Genomic DNA, 18,666 nt, shown 5'->3' with positions numbered 1-18,666 from the left:
GTATAGTATTGTATGTTATCTTATATTAGTTATCTTTTATGCAGGTAACTGCATCAATTTATTTGCTGCATTAGGATCACTGGTGTCATGACAACTTTAAATGTATTTTTGTGTCACCAACACTGAATGTATTTTGTATTTTCATCACTAGTGTCATGACAATTTTAAATGTATTTTTGTGTCACCAACACTCAATGTATTTTGTATTTTCATTGTATAGTATTGTATAGCATCTACTGTATCGTATTGTATTGTGGTATTGTATAGTATTGTATAGTATCTTATATCAGTTGGCTTTTAGTACAGGTTAAATATGTTAATTTTTTTTGTATTGTATTGTATTGTATTGTAATATTGTATAGTATTGTATGGTATCCTATATTCGTTAACTTTTATGCAGGCTAAATATGTTATTTTTATTAATCATAATCGTATAATTAGCCTTATTGCATGTTTTTCCCACAATACCACGTGATCAATTGTATTGTATCGCTATTGCATTCTGTTACTAAGTTTGGTACGAATCCTGTACCATAATTGCTAGTAACCAATGTATCGACCTTTGTATACCTTAAACACAGTTGCATGCTAAATATATTTTGTATAACATATTCCTTTTTCCTAACTATTGTTGTACTATAGGGATTGAATGCGTATCGAGATCAAATTATATTGTACGCTACCTACTTCTTCTGTATCACATCACTACCTGCGGTATTGTAACATGACTTTGTCATAGCGAATATCTAGTTTATTGCACTGACTTTCAATATGTTGCTTTGTCAAATATATGTACTTGGCTATGCAATGTATCCCGATCCAGTTGTTAGTCTTCTGAATTAAGTCGAATTCTGAATGCTTTACGCATTTCCCATCTATCAGTACTTCCAGTCACACACTGATGGCTATTGTAGTCTTATTTTTATTTCTTTTGGTATATCCTCTGTGTATTGCTGTAATCATTTACATTCATTATGTCACTATGTTCTCTATTTTTATGTTATGTTGTCATTAAGTCTAATTCTACTGTCTATATTTTACTCATTGTATATTATTGGGCTGCCCAACATCAGACTGTACTTTAGCTTATGTATATTCTATATTTGTGTGTATTACACCTTTGTAAAATTTTTGCTTATTGTCAAAACTCGCCCTTTTTGGCCCCGCATGCTTTTGTTATTTTATTTAATAAATGTGGGGCCTAGGCGGTTGTTGGGACTGTCTTTCGTGGGCATTTGGTCTGTTGGACTGTCCCCGGGTTGAATTTGGCTCTGGGTTTGGGCGCCTGGTGCGTGGCGTCTTGTGATTCCTCTTTAGGCTCTAGATATAGGTGGACGTGATGCTATACCGATTAACCTTTTGGTAAAGGGACAGAGCCCACGTCCTCCGTTGCTTATCGCTTATCGCTTTATTTATTATTACGAATTAAATCATGCTCAATCCTTTCTGGAATTTTTTCCAGGAAATAAGCGTTTAAGATTTACTTCGTAATTTTTAATACAGATATTTTGAGTTTTTATGTATTTTTGCCTTGTCGCGAAGTGAGAACTGAATTAATTGAATGAGAAATACTGGATCATCTGTGAAAATCTGTTTCTTTTTTGTTTTGTTTGCTTAATTTCTTTTATACATCGTTCTAGTTTTAATATAGTATTTGAACAGAACATGTGGCAATGATTAGATAATTCTTTAATTGATATAAACTTTGAGCATTCTTAGTTATAATATGAACGAAATATAATACTGTTAAGTGAACCTAGCGCCAGAGTGTCGCTATGGTAAACAAACAGAATGAATTTTAAAGAATGCATTTATTCTATTGTAGTTTATGCGCTGTCGGCGAAAATCCAATAAGTTTAAACGAAATGCAAGAAAAAATGCGTATAATTTAATATTACGTACAAGAAAGTCATGTGGTGTACACGTCAGATTTTTTTATTTTTTATTTTTTTTATGTACGTATTTGCTTTTCTTTAGTATACTTTAAATCAAAATTACAAATACATACATGGGCGTTATATACAAAGAGTTCTACACTGGTGTGCAAAAATTAAGGACGAGACGGTTTTTTCAATATAACTTTGTACAAAATCTTTCCAAATCAACACATTTAATACCGTAAGATCCCCAATACGTAAGGACATGAGTAATGTAAGCAACACTTACTAAAAGAGAAATCAGAGGGATAGAAAGAAGCTTTATTGAAAACGTAGCATGGAGCGCAATGCGACTGAAGGCCGAAACATCCCTGTGATGGGTGTCCAGCAAGAAACATCCGGTCTTTAATAGGGGATATGATCTCCCCTGACTGCTAGGCAGATTTCACAGCGTTTGCCCATGCTGAGAATGAGGGTGTCAATGAGTTGTTGAGGCATTGCTGCCCATTCGTCTTGCAGCGCCAATCGAAGCTCTGGAATCGTTACTGGTGGTAAGGTACGAGCTGCCAAGCGTCTACCTAGAAAATCCCATACATGCTCGATGGGAATGAGATTCGGAGATCGTGCCGGCCAATCCATACGTTCAATATCCTCACTCTCTAAGAGCTGTTCGGCAGCTACTGTGCGATGACATGGTGCATTGTCGTCCATGAAAAGGAACTGCGGACCCATACCGCCTCTAAAAAGACGCACATATGGAAGAAGAATCTCGTTACAATAACGGGTCCCGTTGACTGAACCTGCGTCGAAGATGTGAAGGTCTGGACGACTACCAAGCATGATGCCTCCCCAAACGAGAACACCGCCACCTCCATACCTGTCCCTTTCAATGATGTTCGAGGGATGATTGCGGCTTCCCCGCTCTCTTCAGATGAGTATGCGATGAAAATCGCTACACAGACTGAATCTGTTCTCATCTGTAAAGAGTACTCGTCCCCATTCATTGTCTCTCCAATTCCGGTGTTCCCGGCACCACAGAGAATGCCTTCTCCGATGGGCAGGCGTTAGAGGTACACACCGTACAGGGCGTAGTGCAAACAGACCACCACCGTGCAGTCTTCTGGCCACGGTAAAACGCGATATCGGTCGTCCAGTCGCCTGTGTCGTGTGTCTAGCGATTTCTCCCGCTGTCTGCCGCCTGTTTCCTCTGGCCTGTAAGGCAATATACCGGTCATCTGCGGGTGTGGTTCCTCGTGGACGACCACTACTAAATCCCCGGATAGCTGTTCCTGTAGTTTGAAATTGGCTCCAAAGTCGTGAAACGATGCTGTGAGAAATTCCGAACTCTGCAGCCACACTTGTCACACTGCGGCCTTCCTCCAACTTCCCAATGATTCGACCTCGGGTAAAAGCATCCAGATGTCGTCTAACAGATTGATTATTCGCCATTTCTCGCTGAGGCAGCAACTCGGTGTGATTTTAACTGCTATACGGCGTGCAATCTCTTTGCCAGAAATACTGATCTTACACCGACAACATGCTTTATACTACTCAGACACTCCCCCATTATGTCTACCTGCATATCTGTGCATGTGCTACCGTAAATCACCTTACTTAATCTCCTGATTGGTCTTTCTGTCCGCTCTGCCTCTTCGTTCAGCTGATATGCTAATTTTTCGACTTCGTCCTTAATTTTTGCACACCAGTGTATAAGCACCGTATGAACTTTGCATTTCTTCTCGAACTCTTCTTTGAGTGGATAAAAAGAGGTTCAACTGCTATATCTCTAGGATTTAGTTTTCTAATAAAATGTGATGAAAATTACGACGTCATATTTGACGTTAAACTTTAAGCAAGATAAATATAAAAACGATTTTCCGATAACAATATGCGTGCGAAAATATTAATATCGGGTGTGATATATTCGCTTTACGATGGATACATTTTTATAGTACATGGTGTCTATAATTAAAGAACTCTATTTCAAAGCTGCCCACAAGGCCAAATCGGTTATCAGAAAATTGTGAAATTTTGCGCCGGACTTAATGAAGGAATGAGAATGTCTTTCAGAGAAAAGTAAATCGGTCACATATAGCGTCACCAGAGGGCATTTTACTTTGAAAAACCTGTAGTAAAAATGTAAATCTTCTTCGTAGTCACGCAGAAGCTGTTATAAAACTTAGAAACATTCTCGGAGACTTTGTTTTCAATATGCTCGTTGCTCGGAACAACGGTAAATTTAGGAGATCTCGCTTTGTTAGTAAAATTCTTTTACCAAAGCAGAGGGCACTTTCGTAATGTGTGGCCTGCCCAATCCCCAGACCTTAATCCATGCGATTTTTGGAACAAATGTGATAAGTCATGACAATGCAAAAATTTTAGCTGATTACAAAGATAGCATTTCAAGCAACGTGTTCAACATTTTCCAGTACACACTTCGATCAACTCCGGAGCACGCCGTCTTGAGATCTCAGATGGTAGCTGAAAATTATTGTCATCATGTGAAACAAGTTTTCATTTGTAACAAAATTTGTAAGACTTTGAAACTATTGTAAAGGTGTGGTTAAATGTATAATTTATTTGTAGGGTTTATATTTATTTTAACTAACATTTATTTTAAGTTTAAACTATCTTTCCTGTCAATCCTTACTTTCCCCTGGAACTGCCAATGCCAGAATATGTAAATTTGAGTAGAACGCGCAAGCATTCAAATTATCAGCGGAAGTAGTATGATTTAAATAGAAGGAAACAAGTTCGGTGAGAGAGAGTTATTCTTACTTAGCGAGCGCGGAGGTAGTTATAGAGATTTGAAAAACCCCGCGTTGCGGCCTATGTGCTTGGCGGGAAGTAGTTGCAATTGTTCCAGTGAGCTTCAAGTCTGCTGAATTAGCAGCCGTATTGTAAAACGCGGTGAGTTAGTTATTTGAGAGAGCCTCGTAGTTAGAATATTGTCTTTAATTTCTTTTCAGGTTTTTATTTTTATTTTGACTGCCGAGTTGGCACCGTTTGTAAGCGTCAAGAGAACGCAATTGTAAATTAGTACGTTGAATAAAAAGGGACTTAAACCCTTTATAAGACTCTGTGGTTTATACAAGCTTTCACAGTCACCTCTTGGTTGCGTGCTAGTTAGAGGCGCGCAACGTTATATATTAATATGATGCGGTTTGGTGACGCTATTTGTAGCTAATTGTTTTCTTCGCCGAAAGACATTCTCGTTCCTTCATTAAACACCCGCCACAAAATTTCACAATTTTCTGATCAGTGGTTGCGCTTGCAGGCAGCTTTGAAAAAAGCTTAATATCTTTAATTATAGACATCCTGTATATAAACTGCCGGTTTTGATTTGGCCCGTAGTCATCTCGAACCTTTTGCGTAACAGCTATGCCTCACATGTTGAAACGTTGTACGTATAAGTGAAACGCTACACTACCCGATATAAGTACTTTCTCAAGCAAATTACTACGCATAAATTAACAGTTTATTATTTCGGTTTAATCAGCTTTGAATTGTCATAATATTTAACGTTTATTTTCCTTGTACTGGATGTCACATAGCTTCTTTTCACGGATTTCTCTAAAACCATGAGTCACAGAAATTGCCATTTTTTAATTGTTGTCAGAGAGGAATATCATTATGTAAAGATTATATATTATCTTCTGCTTCTATAGTATTTAATTCTCGTCTTTATTGGAAAATATATTTTTTTAAATTTAACAGAAATGCCTTGAATTCGGATTTAATCTTCAACGCTGTTAGATTTTCTAGATCTTGACAATTAGAGCTTTCATTAGTTAAAACTCATATAAAGCGCAATCAATCTAGACTACTACTACTAATATTGTATATTAAGTAAATAAGTAAAAACTGAACGAGTAGACAGTAGAACGAGTCAGGCATTTGCTTAATAAAATGTGGCGTAAAATTAAAATCTAAGTTAAATATTAGCGTAAAAAGCCATGAAAAAAAATTAGGTGGCGTAATTCTTTGTTTTATCTTAAATATTAAAATCTGTCTGCACGGCTATGGAGACATACGCCTTTGAAAAGATAAAAAATAGGAAAAGTTAAGAGTAGATTAACAGACACACACTTAAAAGCCTCTGCCAAACTGGCATGGACTATAAGCGAAGTGTGATAAATATCTGGCACCTTCCATACTTAACCTGAAAGCTGCAAAAACTGGCATAAATGTATATAGATAATTCTTAAATTTGAATCGATTATGAAGCAAACATTAGATTTATCACAAAATTACCTCAGCTTTTGAGAAAATGATAGCGAAATTTAAATGCAATTTTAAATTTACCCATTTAATTTACTAAATACCTTTCATTAGAAACAACTTACGTATTTCAAATTAACCTTGGATAACACATTTTTCGTTGATTTTTTCCTTATAATCCTAATTTCTGACCTAGAATGTCTGATTTTGAATATTTACAAGACACAACGTAAGTCTGCCTACTGCAACGATCTGCAAAGCCATCGCTGGAGCTTGTGCAACCAATGTGGTCGCAGCGGGTGGCTGAGTTTAAGAGCGTCAACATTTTAGAATTTAGGAAGGTGCAAGGCAGCAGAATTTGGATTGGTTTACTTGAATATTGTAAAGCAATCGAGGACTATCTACGTAAGAGAAAGGGTGCCTTCGTGGAGGACTTTCTATAGGAAAATAATTCGCATACCATGTTACACATGGGGAAAAACACAAAAATGCCCATGCAGCCAGCAGCTTCGCCTGGAATCAAACCCGGGCTGATTAGGTTATTTAATTACGGCAAAGCCTCGAGGGCTATATGCCTAAGGGGAGGAATGCCTATGTGGAGGACTTTCTAAGGAAAACTGGTTCGTATACACGTTACACATGGAGAAAACCACGAAAACACCCATGCAGCCAGCACATTCGCGGGATTCGAACCTCGGACCGAACTACCAGCGTTCAGCGACTTTACCGCTTGGTCGCTGGTGGGCCCAAACCCGGAATGAACTATAATAACGTTCAGCAATATTACCGATCGGCCGCTGGTAGGCAGCAGAATTTGGATGGTTTGGTTTATTTAATTTATGCAAAGCACTCGAGGGCTATCTGCTTAAGAAAAACGGTAGTCTTTGTGAAGGACTTTCTAAGGGAAATTTGCTCGCATACACGTTATACATAGAGAAATGCATTAAAATGTCCCTGCAGCCAGCCCATTCGCCAGAATTGGAACAGCGGACCGAACTACCAGTGTTAAGCGACTTCATACTGGTCGCGAGGCGCAAAATCTGGAATTTGCAGAAATTCCAGCGAGCGGCAAAAATTCTAGCAAAGCTCTGATTTTTTTACATAATTTTCTTGCTTATGTTACAGGGCTTTAGATAATTTCTCAATAAATGAAATATGCAATGCATTGACTCCGATTAATGCCTTTAACACTTTCCGGCACGCTACCTTTTAAAGTCGGAGTTTTGATTAAAAAAAAAGTAGGCAGTCTAATTATAATAAGAGAAGTACACAAGTAAATTTTGTGAAGATAGCACTTATCTTTTTAATTCTGTAGGTGTGCCCAAACTGGCACACTGATTGAATAGAGCTTCGAAAAGAGTGCTGAAACGAGTATTGTTGTCAATGAACTGACCGATGAGATTCGGAGAAACAAAAGACTCTCAGGTGTCTGGGCACACCTAGGGCTTGCCGTTTGATTTTAGGCAAGATTTCAAAGTAAAAATTTAAAACTAATATAGAATAAGAAGATTAGCATACAGCCAAAAAATAACATAGAAATTTCTTTTAAAACAATTCCTTTTATACCTTAAAAAAATCTGGAAGATTTCTTTGAAAAATGAGGTTCTTAAAAAACTAAACATGGCTAAAATGTATGGACTGGTTTGTGTTGAGCTGCCATCTACTATAAATAAAGAAGGTTCAGAGTAACCTTTAGTAACCTATAAATCCTTTTTCATTCAATTTTTCTGTGCGTACAGAAGGAAATTTTTAGGTGTGTTCAGACCGAACACACTGTGCCGCAAAAGGTTAACTCAGTGATGATACAAATTCAGAAAACATTCCACGTTCTTCTTCAGGCCCATCATTATCAGAGAAGCATGAAATCGTTAAGAGCTAAGTGATTCTTCTACCATGTTGCATTTTCTTTTTACAAGCAATTATAAGACAGTTTCCTGTCCGTCTACCACATTTGTCTACAAATCACTAGAATGCCCACAGGCCAAATTATTTGAAGTAAATTAGATTTTCCATCGGAAATCTGAACCCAATAAACAATATGATAGAGGTAGACCTTTTACATCATTTTCAAAAAAGCTGACAACGTATAACGTAAGTCATTAATAATTACGGTATTAAAGCTATTACTAGGTTGCATTCAACATTACTATTTCTTTTATTTTTTGGTTTAAATAAAATGCCACTTACCTGCGTACGACTGATTTTTATATGCAGTCTTCTCCAGCTCTTTGCAATTCAAAAAAATACCTCTCCTGCTGCTGGAGGTATCTAAAATAAAAAAAACGTTGATAAGTCATCTTGTTAAAAATTATAATTTTCAGTAGTTCAGCTGAGAAAAAAGTCGGTTTTAGTTACCAGAAGATAATCCTCTGTTGACCGCATGCAAAGTAGGTTAATTCGCGCGATAGATCGTTGGAGAAAATAACTTCATTATTTTTCGGAATTTGACATGTGAATGGAGCGTACGGCAATCATAATGCTGTTGCAAAAGCTTCGGTCGTAAAGAAGCTCCAACTTATCTCTTCTTAAGCACTGTAAGACGATAAATGGGAAAAGAAAACAGATCGTGATTCCATTGTATTTGTGCTCAATTTACACAGCTAGAACTCGGCATGATGCTGAGAAAAGAGATTTTATGTGAAAGAATACATCAGTACCGCTAAAGAATTGCGCTTTAAACCTTTCAATGTATATTTTTTCATTAATTTTCTGCATTTAAAACTACATATACTCTACTTTAAAGGAAAAGGCTTGAAATGTAACGCAATGTCAATCCTTCACAAATGTAGAAACTGAATTCCAAAACATAGTTAACAATCGGCTACACAGCATATTTTACAGTAACGTTCTTTGAAGTTAAAAAAAATTATATCACCGAGTTGAAAGTTATAGCTATGAGAAGCAGGCTATAAAAATTATGTAATGAACAATGTTACAATGTTAATTAAAGTGCCCTCGCTGCGTTCCTGTAATACATATACATACATTATATGAATACACCTCATTACAGACTCGCCAATAGCCGAGTGAATAAAACTATGAAACATTAATAATATCTTGTCTGATTCTATTCTCAGAAGAATAGCAAAATGAAAGCCTTTTTTCTTATGTTTCCAAAACTGCTTGAATTTTGTTCCTGTGTTGATTTAAACCGAAGTTATGATACTTTATTTGACACCTTGTCCTCGAAAAGCATACCAGAAGTGCACAAGATGTAAATATTTAAAAGGCCGAAGTGGGTGTGTCCGAGTTGTTTGCTTTTATTTTCGGGGCTTAAAACTTTATGTAATTGCATTTTAAAGACCAAAAAGTATTTTTATGATAGCAACAAAACAAAGTTCTAGCATATTTTCAAGCTAAGTGTTATGACTTCACTAACGCATTTTCGCTCTTGTTTTGATACTGTGTTTACATTGCTGATAAGCGCTTTATTTATTACAGAGTAATATTCATTAATTTTTATAGGTATAGATAGATATTGATATAGTGTAGGTATAGATATGGTAAATTAGGTATAGATATTGGTTACTACACTGCAAACGAGTATGAAAGGTTTGATGTTAACCGTATCGACAATGCAAAACGACATTCTCTGATTTGGCTTTAAAAAGCAGAGAAAAATTTTAAAAGCTGCTAGAAAGCAAAAAATGTAAATTCTGAGAAACAAGAGGGCATTAGTTATAAATCAGTGGAATTTTAAGTTTACAAACTGATCAAAAGTAGGTAATCGAGTGTTTGAATTCTTTAAATGCATTTATCTCGTTTTTCATTTTCGTGTTTTAATGCTAATATAAAATACAATATCTCTAAAAATTATAATTGAAATCTTATGCAAATTGGTATACATGTTTAGAACACATCATGTAAAGAGATAGACTGTTTACTAATTGATAAATGCATTTTTTATAAAGTTATCATGTGTTAAACATGAATTTTAATGAGAAAATATGTTTTTTCTTTGTTATATTACACATTCTAGCTTAAAAATTTTTTAAATAACTTCCTAGCTTTAAAATAATAGTCTACCTCCTTGAGAATATCATTATGATGGGTTTACATTTTACAAAATATGAAAATATATTATACTTTTTTTAACAGAGTGTTTCTAGTTTATTGTAAATATTGCTTTTTTTTTTTTTTTTTTGCTAATTTTCTAATTTTACTCCAAAAATACAAAATTAATGGTGATTAAATAACTCAGCTTCTTCATTTTTTCGTCATTAATTACTTTAAAGCCAAAATTAAATGTACAAACTTAAAAATTTAAAAAAAGTGTTCGAAGGTATACAGCCCCCCCCCCAACTCCATAAAAGTCAGAGCTTTTTTGTTAACTGATTAGTTTTGATTCACGGGTATACGAAAAATACACGTAATGAAATGCATAAGTTGGTCTAGTGGATACATATTTTTTTAATTTAAATGGATCGGAAAAGTCGTACGAGAACCAGCTGCCTAACTGAAAAGATATTTCCACGAAACACCACCTAAGCGAAAGTAATTCGCAGTTACTTCACTCACGAGAAAAACCACGCAACCATATTCCCCAGGATTTAAACTATGGTCGCAATGTAAGCGCCACACGACCATTGCTAGAGTCGGTACAATGGACAACAAAGAAAGCTGGCATAATGAAATGCCTTCCAAAAATACAATTTCCTAAGTAAAGTGAAATAAATCAAAACCGTCTAATTCGTTCAAAGATGTCTGACTCTGTTTTTCCAGTCATTCATCATTGCCCCATGGAAATAACAATTTTTGTTTTGAATTTTTTTATGTTCTGTTAAATAACCGTCATACATAATGTCCTAAAATACAGGAAAATCATTACGCGTGACCTTGCAAAATACAGATGAGTCATATGACTGCAAAGTGAAGTGCCACGCGATGCACCTAAATTAAAAAGATAAATGTATCCTGACCAACCACCAGGTCATTCCTTTGCCAACCCGTTTAATGATACGGAGTTTCAAAAAGGAATACGAGAGAGCACTGACTTTTCACTAATCTAGGTAGTGTTAATGAAAGGGAATCAGATGTCATATATAAAAATACTTAGGATTATGGTAAAAACATTTCAGTTAGGACATTAAGAAATACTGTTTCAGAAAAATTCAATTTTCAGTTTAGTTGCTTAATCATTATGAAATACGTGATAAATTCAAAGGAAATTTAGTTTATAGCAAAGTTTTATTAAAAGAGATCAATGCGTTTCGTAATAAAAGAAAAGTGTTGAAATCTAGGATGAAGTAATTACAATTAGATAACGTCAACTCCTTTTTTTCTACCGCAAAATTGTTATGCTGATCTGCCACTGCGCTTTGAGCAAACAGAACTCCAAAATTGGCTTGTACAGCTGACAAAACGAAACGATGTCCTTTAAGAAGCTCATTTATGCACACACATTCGTTGAAATATATCTTCAAGTAAGTGAGCTTTTTAAAAATATAATGCCTATTTTAACTTGGAGTTGAATAAACATCATCATATTATATATATAATTACAATTCGGTTTATCTTAAAATGATGTGATTAGCAATTTACCCACCAAACTCTATTACAGGTTTTTATTACTATTTTTTAAGTTTTATTGTTTTTAATTCTATTTATTTATTAATATTATTATTAACATCCTTACGATCTAGACATTTAAAAAAATAAGATACCTTGCATACAATTCCTTTTAGGGAATTCTCATCCCTTGTAATTCACATACAAAAGCGCATTTCCCTTAATGAATATATTTACAAGATTCACAAGAAATACAACTCACAGGATGCTACTAAACAATTACCAAATGACTTTATTTTGAGCGTATTCAATTTTTTTTCCTGTTATCAAGACCGACTTTACTCAAGCAATAAGGAAATAAGTGGATTATTACGCAAAATATGCACGAGAATCAATGCAATATTTATATAATAAGTTTTCCCAACTAGAACTAATAGAAAATACAGAGTTTAAAAATACATTTTCTAGAGGAAAACTAACGCATACTAGTGACTCTCGTACTTCTGAAATTCATTACAGTTACAGCTAAATACACAGTAGGCTTAAGTTACTCATATTTCCAGCATAAAATGAAGCTGCACAGATTTTGAGCAAAGATATGATGACAGAAACGTAAGTTTAGGTTCCGCCCCTTTTCCCTAAATGCAGAGGATCTCCAAAATTGGCTTGTACAGCTGACAAGCCAATTTTGGAGACAGTGTGTGCAGATTCTGTGGGCAGACAGTGATCAAAATAAAAGAATGGAAAGGCCTATTTTAAATTAGAACTTCTAATACGTTATCTGAGCAATCGCAAGTTCTCAGTGGTCCTGCTGTTCAATGTTCCGTTAGACTTTTAATTTATTTTTCCAATTAGGTTGTTGTATTACTCAGTACTTAAAAAACCATACTTTTGATTAGCATCCTTTATTTTTAGCTTAGTGCAATATACGATATATTTAATTTCATGGGAATTATAATATATGTAGTTGCTATTTTTATGGAACACTTTCACTAACGTATTTCTGGGCAAAATAATTATTTGCATTCCCTCCGATAACAAGCTACTGATATTACATAGCAATGCCTATAGCTTCCAGATGAAGAGTACGATCTTGGGTCATTGGTTTTGGTCAAACTCTACATAACTTTACAGGTTATAAAAATAAATAAATCTACAAACGCCTAGCTGTTTGGAAACAAGCAAGCAAACATACTATCAAATTTGAAACTAACGCTTATATTATTAAGGCTTCTCCGTTTGCTGCATGCATCAGTGGTCTAGTTAGTGAAGTACAACATGCCAAATTATGAGTCTGCATTTTGAATACTTCCCAGCAATGCTTTTTTAATAGGTCTTTTAAATAGTAAGTGGTTAAGCTCGATGAATACTGACAGTTCAGTTCGACCTGGTTTGGACTCGATTCCAGCCGAACCGGTTGGCTGCATGGTTGGTTTTTTCAATGTGTGTGTGAATCTTACTCGTGAATACGAGAAAGTTTCTCTCAAAAAGTTATCCACGAAGGCATCCTTTCTCTCATCCCTTCAGGCTTTGCTGTATTCAAATAACCTAACTTAACCTAATCTTTAATATTATTTCATTCTGAAGGATGTAGAAGGGAGAAATTAAGAGAAACAGTTTTAAGGGCGTAACATGAAGAATGATGGAAAACAAATTCGGGAAAAATAGGAAGTTATTAATTGCGTTCTAACTTAAAAAAAATTATATTAACATAAAAACAACGTGTAATGCAAAAACATTCGTCAGTTCTTTTTGCACGAATTTTTTGGTACTGATACATTATGATTGTCAAAAAAACGTTCAAAAAATATTTAGAATTAGTTACATCAAGCAGATTGAATAGATGATTATTTATTGGACTTTAAAAAGTTTTTGGAATATTTTTTAAACTACAGCGTAAAAAAGCACATCATTAATAATCGTAAAAATCCGTTTTATTTACTGTCCGAACGTTAAATAGTATTTTTGTTTCGCAAACACACGTTATGTGGAGGGGTCATGAATTATTACGTATTCAATATGCCTGATATCAGTATTTTATGTTTTGAATTTTTCTGTAATAAATTTCATATAACTGCAAATGGATTTGTGAAAAAAATGTACGAAGTTAAAGCAAAATAAATTAAACACCTTATTCTTCATAAAAAAATTTGTACAAAGCTATTTTTTGCGTTATTTTCTTAAAAAACTTTTCATGAATGAATTTCCTTTCAGCAAAAAACTGTGATAAAAGATTTCCTAAGATCAATAAATGAATAATCAGTATAAGTAACACAATCAGTATAAGTAACAGTATAAGTAACAGCGATGTCGCCAGCTGGATTTGAACTTTCAACTTTTCATTTTAGAGGCTGTACATAGCCAAGCATAGTATTGGCGCCTGCGGCAGAATGAAGAAAGTAAACAATATAAATGTTAAAGAAATTCAATTTTGAATTTTCATGCTTATTTTCGAATGATATTCGCAGGCATTTGAAGCACATTTACTTTAAAATCTTCTTTAAATAAGCAAAGTTTTGAGTAAAATTCGTCAGCCCGAGATGACGTTCTCCACTTACTTAGTCCTTTCACTTTTTCAAATGGCAGGTAATAAAAATTGCTCAGAGTGAATTTAATACTACATTAATAATGTTTAGGAAGGATAAAACTAACTGCTTAAAAAATAGGATCTAGATGTCCGTCTAGTTTTTCATTCTCTACTGATGAGTTATAATATAGCTGTAGAAAAGTTTCATTTCTTTATTTAACGGTTGAGTTCCGCTCCCATTTGATGTCGTTGCTACAGATCTCATATCCCTTATTAGCTATTATTTTACGAGAAAAGAAGATACTTGATAAACGGACCGAAGAGTAGGAGTGGCCGTTAAGACAGGGATTAGGATCAATCAGACTTAACAACAGGATGCTGAAAAGCGTCCTGTTGTCTAGACAACAGTGCAACTTTGTCAGTTTACTTTCAGTTTTTTTTTTTTTTTTCTTGTCCTGATTAACGTAATTTGCTGATCCTTTTCACCTTTCATATATCATTTGTTGTTCAGTTTAAGTTTAAAGTCGTAGTTTGTGAAGACTTATCGAACGCTCTTGTGGTATAGTACTTACTATATCCAGCTAGTAATTAAAAAGATTCGTGCTTCGAATCGCGGCAAGAGCGCAGTATTTTTTAACATTAATTGCCGTAAAAAGATTAATAGTTCATAAGCTTACTCTGTCGTGTTACAATTTTTACGATGTAAGCTTTCTAGTAATCTGGATATCATATTTGGCAAAAAGGTTAGGCAAAGGTACAACTCATGTCCAGTTCTTCTCTACGAGTATCACAAAAGTGGAGAAAGAGTGAACTAACATAAACTCCTACACTTACATATTAAATCCAAATACTATATAAATCTATATAGTAAACCTAAATAATGCCTAATAAGGTGTGTGTATATATATATATATATATATACCGGGTGGCCATAAAACTGACAGTGCTCACAGTGTTCTGTAGCGCAATCTATTTGCGAGAAAGACGCCACATTTTGTAGGAAGATTAAACAAGACGGGGGATGAAGGATTCTGCGGAAAAAAATTAGTTCCAAAATTCACCGCTAGGGGAATATTTGGCGCTGTGTAATAGAAAATAGAGTGTTAATAAATTCAAATTAATACGGAATAAAAACGGTACAGCAACGTGTGGAGCCCCTCCACACGTTGCTGTACGGGTGCAACAGATGCTACGACAGAAATTCACAACAGAAAGAGTCATTAGCCACTACTTTCCAACTGCATAGCCACCTCGGTCGCCTGATCTTACCCCATGCGACTTCTGGCTATGGTGTTACCTTAAGTCCAAGGTCTATCAAGGAGTGATCTAGGACCTGGCTACGTTGAAGGATAACATATCACGGACTGTACGGGAGATTCCTGCAGACATGTTACTTTCTGCTGTTGTGCATACTGTGCACAGAATGCAATATGTGGTCCACAACAACGGCAGCCACATTGAACCTCATTTGAATGCAAAATAAAAGGTAATTTCAGTATTGATTTGCATTTGTTAACACTCTATTTTCTATTACACAACGCCAAATATTCCCCTAGCGGTAAATTTTGGAACTAATTTTTTTTTTTTTTTTTTTTTTTTTTTTTTTTTTTTTTTTTTTCCCCGCGGAATCCTTCGTTTCCCGTCTTGTTTAATCTTCCTACAAAATGTGGCGTCATTCTCGCAAATAAATCGCGCTACAGAACACTGTGAGCACTGTCAGTTTAATTATGGCCACCCGTTATATACAAATACGATATTGGATCCCTCATCCAGCATTGCACCTGTACACAGCGTTTCATTTTAGATGTGTGGAATATAAAAATATTACATGCTTCTGAATTCATTGGAACGCATATAACAAGGACTATAAAAAAGATACCAAGTTCAAAGCAATTATTTACAATCAATTATTATAAAAGTCGCAGAAACCAAAACTGGGGCGACATATAGATTCTTACTTCTCCGAAACTCCGAATTTGCCTTCTGAAACGATTTTCACCGTAAAAATACTAGATATAGTTAAACTTTCCCTCATAGGAATTTATGGTAATAAAGGCAAGTGTAAATTAATCTCAGATATAATATCTTACACATAAATTTCATTTGAAGCCTTAAATAAGATGTAAGGAAAGCAATTTAAAGTACAATATTGAAATCTTATTACATTGTTCCCCTAATGCAGTTCCTTACTGCACTTATTAACGAGATTTGTCACTTAGACCAGTTATCTGAAACTGGCGGTCTACTAAACAATTTCATGCAGCCCGCAAAGACATTTTAATTATGTATTTATTGCAAACGTGTAGCAACAGTCAATTTTTTAGTTATGTAAGTTCCGAGTTTGCGTCATTTTGTTTACCATTAAAAACACGAATATGAATAATGCAGCAGAAAACCTAGAAATGGAGCTGATTAATTTACAGCGTGATATAAATCTTATTGAAAGATCTAAGATACAGGTTTCATTAATTTTTATCCGTACTTGTCAAAAAATAAATACCCTCAGTTGCAATTGCAAATATTTACACTAAGAATAATTGCTTTGCTTGGGAATACATTTACATGTGAATAAGCATTTTTCGTAGTTGAAAAAAAACCTATTTACATATAAATGTATAATTGAATAGGCTTTTTCCATAGTTGAAAATTACAGAAAAAATGCGATTTACTGATGTGCATTTAGAATGCGTGATGAAGATAATTTCTAGTAATTTCTGTCCAAGGTTACAACTTTACCCGAATCGAAATATAATCAAGTGTGAAGCTGAAGTAAGAAATAAAACAGTATAATTATTTACATATAAACTTATTGATCCCTCAAAGAATTTAAGATTTTACATTGCGCCTAAAGGGGTGTTTTTATTAACGTTTCGTGTATCACCTTTATTTATTACATATCATGTTCTTCGCACTTAAAACTATAAAATGCAATTCAAGAGCAATATCACAAAATAATTCAAAGAGAACATATCTTTAGAATTTCCGATACACAGTCTCTTGCGCTGGAGATAAAAAAATTTTTTTTTCGTACAGTGTTGTCATTTCTCGCTTTGAAATCGTTGAGTTTCTTAATCAAAAACTCATAATGCTTTACAAAATATGAAATAAATAATAAAACAGATTCCAAATGTGCGCTTCCATATGCCCATGGATTGGATTGGATTGGATTGGATTAGATTATTTAATTATGGCAAAGCACACGAGAGCTATCTGCATAAAGGGAGGGATGCATTCGTGGAGGACTTTCTAATGGAAACTGGCTCGTATACACGTTACACATGGCGAAAACCACGAAAACGCCCATGCAGACAGCCCGTTCGCAGGATTCGAATCTCGGACAGAACTACCAGCGTTCAGCGTCTTAACCACTCGGCCGCTGGTGGGCCTTCATATGCCCATATTCGGGTTGAGACTTACGTTATTCAGAATTTGATGGCTGTATGTACCGTTGTTTTATCACAATGCGAGAAACATACATACATTTATGCAGATTCTTCATTATTTAGTTTCTTTAAATATAATACATAAGGCGATAATATTTGGTGACAACACTTTGAAAAGCAATTCAGACTTTAAAAGTTTTCGACGCAAAATACGAAAACGAAATTAATAACCTGTCTAGGCTAACGCCGAAAGAAATGTCTGTCTACACTCTAAAAATTCAATATTTATATTTAGCTATCAGTATATTTGGATTACAAAGTGTAAACAGAAAAATTTGTCTTGCAGGCACCAAACTTCAGATTTCAGACAGAAAATAAATATACATTTGAATTTTTTCCACTTTGCGATTCTCTTATTGTTGTTGATATATATTTAGCGAAAGACATTTCAAATTTAAAACAGTTTTGATTTAGTTAATAAAATTTTTCATTTTGTGAAAAAAAAAAATGTTTGTCAGGTGTTTTCAGATTATGCGTTCGGCCCGAATGCAATTTAAGTTTCAGACCATTGACTTAAGTAATGGGTCACTGCGCTTAGCACTGAATGCAAATAAAACGAGTGAGATGAATGAAGAAATGCAATGGGATGCATATAAATCTCTAGGCAAAGTGTAACAACACATTATACGAGATTTGTCAAGATGATCGATAAATCTGAGTTATTTTGTTTATATGAATCCTAGTTTATTAAACGCTCTTCAAAGAAAAAGGTCTTAAGAATCGTTTCTTTAGAAGAATCTACTGTAAGACGGTAGATACAAACTAGAAAGGGAGAACAGTTTTTATTGGTTACTTATATTTTATGTCGAAACAAATTTGCTTTCCTGCTTTGCAATTTAATTATGTGAAAAACGGAACTAAAGGAAGCATGACCCAATTGGATATTTCCCATTCGGAATTCCGGTCGTTGAAGTGATAATAATGATAATAGGACTGCAGGAAATAGTCTTAGACGAGCCAATACTAATTGGCATGGTCTAATAAACTTAGCGTATCAGTTCGCGGTGAAATATTAAAACGATATCTTCTAAAGATAATATTCGGTTATTATTGGCAGAGTTAGAATCGCACACTACAGCAAAGAAACAGT

The 18,666-nt window shown here is 34.7% G+C and overlaps 1 protein-coding gene across 2 annotated transcripts in view; it reads right to left on the bottom strand.

Annotated features, from left to right (window-relative positions):
• The window catches only part of LOC118190092 (uncharacterized), a 239,820-nt gene that overhangs the window by 162,566 nt on the left and 58,588 nt on the right, over positions 1-18,666 (bottom strand). For both annotated transcript variants that reach the window (XM_035360789.2, XM_035360790.2), the window contains exon 2: positions 8,286-8,366. The gene's annotated coding sequence lies outside the window, so the exon portion shown is untranslated. The remainder of the gene's footprint in view (positions 1-8,285; positions 8,367-18,666) is intronic.

Source organism: Stegodyphus dumicola, chromosome X2 (assembly GCF_044657685.1).
Source record: "Stegodyphus dumicola isolate Sdum_Otavi_A_Nest chromosome X2, ASM4465768v1".
Lineage (NCBI taxonomy): Eukaryota > Metazoa > Arthropoda > Arachnida > Araneae > Eresidae > Stegodyphus > Stegodyphus dumicola.
This window is presented reverse-complemented; position numbering and strand designations above follow the sequence as displayed.